Source organism: Schistocerca piceifrons, unplaced genomic scaffold (genome assembly GCF_021461385.2).
Source record: "Schistocerca piceifrons isolate TAMUIC-IGC-003096 unplaced genomic scaffold, iqSchPice1.1 HiC_scaffold_936, whole genome shotgun sequence".
NCBI lineage: Eukaryota > Metazoa > Arthropoda > Insecta > Orthoptera > Acrididae > Schistocerca > Schistocerca piceifrons.
Window position 1 is genome coordinate 3,425,001 of NW_025729208.1, and position 5,000 is coordinate 3,430,000.

Genomic DNA, 5,000 nt, shown 5'->3' on the forward strand with positions numbered 1-5,000 from the left:
AGCACCCATTCTCCAGTGGCTCTGCCGCACGAAGCCGTGGACCGGCAATGACTCCACCCGCACCCGTTCGTGGACCACCCCAACCGCCAAACGCGCACCTCCAGCGGATGAACGGCGGACGTTTCCCGCACTCGTAAAGTGCAATCCACCCCTATAACTTGCGTTTCATGAAGAGTTATTTCCAATATGCGACATTCCCGCTGTCCGTATACATGAGCCGCGACCTGTACCACTTACGAGCGAGAGACGCGATCGCGTTGCTCACTGTACGGCGTCCGATACCGAGCCATCAGCATGTCGGTCCCCATGCGCGTTGCACTCGCACTCGCACTCGCAGTCGCAAAAACGTGGCGCAAATATATTACGCGGAAGAGTTATAACAGACCGAGCCCCACTGCATGGGGGAGTCTTTGTCACTAATGTACACAGATGGAACATTTTGGACTGGAACCAGATTACCCGTACACACGGCGCTGATTAGTAATCAATGCAGAGCCATCAAACTACAGAAAATATATACAACTGTCCGTATACATGCTGAAAGAGTCAGCCCACAATGGGAACCACACGTCAGCCAGACACTCTGATCACGCACCACTCTCTGCTTCTAACAGGCGCACATACAATACGTAAGCACCAGCATGGAACAACATCCAGTGCATCCTCTCCGCCACATTACACAATCCACACTATCACAACCAGACCAGGAGGTCCATGCGGAAAATAGAATATCCCACCCTTTCGACATCCACCATTGCGCAGATAAGGCACCAACACCCACACATGTCCTATACAACGGTGCACCCAACATCACAATAGTACCTCCTGTCACAGCGCACAAACAATGACATGAGTCAAAGACACAGGTCTGACACAAGCATAGAATTGGAGCGCCGCCTCTAATAAGCCAAAGGTGCATCCTGACGTGACAAATCTGATCATGTCATAAGCATTCACTTACTATAATCACTATCAACGAACCTGCCGCCCCCGCCCCCCCCCCCTACACCTTTCCTTACAACAACGTGTAACCGAACCTAACCTATGTTGTACCTTAACCTAACCTATGTTGTACCTTAACCTAACCTATGTTGTACCTTAACCTAACCCATGTTGTGCCTTAACCTAACCCATGTTGTGCCTTAACCTAACCCATGTTGTGCCTTAACCTAACCCATGTTGTGCCTTAACCTAACCCATGTTGTGCCTTAACCTAACCCATGTTGTGCCTTAACCTAACCCATGTTGTGCCTTAACCTAACCCATGTTGTGCCTTAACCTAACCCATGTTGTGCCTTAACCTAACCCATGTTGTGCCTTAACCTAACCCATGTTGTGCCTTAACCTAACCCATGTTGTGCCTTAACCTAACCCATGTTGTGCCTTAACCTAACCCATGTTGTGCCTTAACCTAACCCATGTTGTGCCTTAACCTAACCCATGTTGTGCCTTAACCTAACCCATGTTGTACCTTAACCTAACCCATGTTGTACCTTAACCTAACCCATGTTGTCCCCTAACCTAACCCATGTTGTCCCCTAACCTAACCCATGTTGTCCCCTAACCTAACCCATGTTGTCCCCTAACCTAACCCATGTTGTGCCTTAACCTAACCCATGTTGTGCCTTAACCTAACCCATGTTGTGCCTTAACCTAACCCATGTTGTGCCTTAACCTAACCCATGTTGTGCCTTAACCTAACCCATGTTGTGCCTTAACCTAACCCATGTTGTGCCTTAACCTAACCCATGTTGTGCCTTAACCTAACCCATGTTGTACCCTAACCTAACCCATGTTGTACCCTAACCTAACCCATGTTGTACCCTAACCTAACCCATGTTGTCCCCTAACCTAACCCATGTTGTCCCCTAACCTAACCCATGTTGTCCCCTAACCTAACCCATGTTGTCCCCTAACCTAACCCATGTTGTCCCCTAACCTAACCCATGTTGTCCCCTAACCTAACCCATGTTGTCCCCTAACCTAACCCATGTTGTCCCCTAACCTAACCCATGTTGTCCCCTAACCTAACCCATGTTGTCCCCTAACCTAACCCATGTTGTCCCCTAACCTAACCCATGTTGTCCCCTAACCTAACCCATGTTGTCCCCTAACCTAACCCATGTTGTCCCCTAACCTAACCCATGTTGTCCCCTAACCTAACCCATGTTGTGCCTTAACCTAACCCATGTTGTGCCTTAACCTAACCCATGTTGTGCCTTAACCTAACCCATGTTGTGCCTTAACCTAACCCATGTTGTGCCTTAACCTAACCCATGTTGTGCCTTAACCTAACCCATGTTGTACCCTAACCTAACCCATGTTGTGCCCTAACCTAACCCATGTTGTACCCTAACCTAACCCATGTTGTGCCTTAACCTAACCCATGTTGTGCCTTAACCTAACCCATGTTGTGCCTTAACCTAACCCATGTTGTGCCTTAACCTAACCCATGTTGTGCCTTAACCTAACCCATGTTGTGCCTTAACGTAACCCATGTTGTGCCTTAACGTAACCCATGTTGTGCCTTAACGTAACCCATGTTGTGCCTTAACGTAACCCATGTTGTGCCTTAACGTAACCCATGTTGTGCCTTAACGTAACCCATGTTGTGCCTTAACCTAACCCATGTTGTGCCTTAACCTAACCCATGTTGTGCCTTAACCTAACCCAAGTTGTGCCTTAACGTAACCCACGTTGTCCGCTAACGTAACCCACGTTGTCGCCTAAACCTGCTCTGTAATTGTTATACGACTCGTTCAATTAGTGTAGTGTTGCCCACCCGCAACCCTCGCAATATAGTTCGCTACTCGCACTGCCCGCTCCCCTGTGTATCGCTTCATGTTAAACACCTTGCAAGTCTTGCTGACTTTCCACATGCTCCTGCTGTACACTGTAATGTGGATGGCAGCAGGACGTACATGCCGCCCCCCCCCCCCACACCTCCCCACGTCCCCACCTTGCCCCCTGCCTTCGCAAGCTGGTTGGTGAGAAGTTTGCATGTTCAATGCCCTTCGCATGCGACGTACGCAGGCTACGTTGTGGTGCGGCCTGTGTCAACTGTCCGCTGATGTCGTACGCGTAAACCACAATCTGTACTGCACATTCGTCCTTATGTACTGAATGATACATCGTGGCACATGTGTGACCGTACAACGACTGCGCCCAAAAACGGCGGACCATACAGTGCAAATATTGTGCACGCAGCTACGTGTCGTCTCCCTATGAGAGCTGGATTGCAGTGTGGTACGCCATAGAGACGTGTGGGAGGAACGGACGCCGTGGATGGCGATCAGCATGAGCTGTCTGTTGATGTATTCGGACCTAGTCGTCTCTCCTCACACACCGTGATAGCATGGTGCACCGCGTTCCATATCTGCGACATGCTACAGAGGCCGGTTGACAGTCGTTCGAGCAATGGACATCGCATACGTACGGGGGCCACCTTCCACGTATTGTCTAGGCGTGCACATTTTGTTGCGTGTATGTGGGCAGACGTAGTGTGGTGTGACACCTGACACAGGCATGCAATAATCGTGGAAGTTGCAAATGGCGATGGACGCATACGTTTTCTGGTGAAGTTACGCAAATGAACAAATGGTAACCCGTTGTGGTGCGGTTGTTCTCGCTAGGGGTGAATCGGTGATGGCGACGATAGGTTGAGGTACTAACCGGTTGTTCCAGCGATACCCACCATGCCGACGAAACTGAACGGCATCTGGGTGTGAAGCGATACGCGGCGGTGGCTGGGTGGGACCGTCCCCGGCCGGTGAGGGGGCGCCTCCCGGCGTGCTGGCCGCGCGGTGCGTGGGCGCACGCGCTACAGCCGGCTGGTGGGGGCGGCCAGTGGCATACGCGCCGGCCGACGGACGCGGCAGGCGTCGCAGCTGCGCGCCGGCGCACCCTGCGCGCGGCGCCGTGCGGCCAAAGTAGGTCCTCGCGGGCCCGGTGCGAAGCGCGGTGGACATCTTCAGTGTGCTGGTCCGATTGAGGACTGTGTGCGTTGAGGATGCGCCGCCGCCCGGCGCTCGGCGCCGCGACGCCGTCTGCTGCTCGGTCGCCCCAGCGGTTCTCGCTGGTGGTTTGTATCGCAGCTGTGCGGATGTGTTGGCGCGTGCGCTGTGCTGGGAGAGTTCGCTTCGGCACCCAAGTGGGGCTTTTGTCCTTCTGTGGCGCTGGCGTTGGAGCTGCCGGTCACCGTAGGTGGCGCGTGTTGTCTCCCGCCGGCAATGCCACGACAGCACGCTCCCGGGCCTCTGTCGGCAGCGGCAAGCTCAGTTGGGAGCACGGGTGGTCGCACCGAAAGCGTCTACTCGCCTAACTCCGGGCGATTGCGCCTCTCTCGAACCCGACCAAGTACTTGGGACGGCGCTGCGCGCCGCCGGGACCTGAGAGGGTTTCGAGGTGTATTGTGCAGGGGAGCTCAGCCTCCTCCTGTTTGCAGAATGATTGAGCGGACGCTTGCGTGTTCGCGCGGGCCCCCGGGACACACTCCCGGGCGGCCGGCTGCTCAGCTCTAGTTGACGCAGCTCCCTGGTTGATCCTGCCAGTAGTCATATGCTTGTCTCAAAGATTAAGCCATGCATGTCTCAGTACAAGCCGCATTAAGGTGAAACCGCGAATGGCTCATTAAATCAGTTATGGTTCCTTAGATCGTACCCACGTTACTTGGATAACTGTGGTAATTCTAGAGCTAATACATGCAAACAGAGTCCCGACCAGAGATGGAAGGGACGCTTTTATTAGATCAAAACCAATCGGTCGGCTCGTCCGGTCCGTTTGCCTTGGTGACTCTGAATAACTTTGGGCTGATCGCACGGTCCTCGTACCGGCGACGCATCTTTCAAATGTCTGCCTTATCAACTGTCGATGGTAGGTTCTGCGCCTACCATGGTTGTAACGGGTAACGGGGAATCAGGGTTCGATTCCGGAGAGGGAGCCTGAGAAACGGCTACCACATCCAAGGAAGGCAGCAGGCGCGCAAATTACCCACTCCCGGC

General features: G+C 53.1%; 1 non-coding gene across 1 annotated transcript in view; it reads left to right on the plus strand.

Annotated features, from left to right (window-relative positions):
* Positions 1–4,530: 4,530 nt before the first annotated feature.
* LOC124772027 overlaps positions 4,531–5,000 on the plus strand; it is a 1,909-nt gene continuing 1,439 nt past the window's right edge. Inside the window, exon 1 of the ribosomal RNA XR_007013710.1 lies at positions 4,531–5,000. This exon is cut by the window's right edge and continues 1,439 nt beyond it. This is a non-coding gene — a ribosomal RNA (small subunit ribosomal RNA).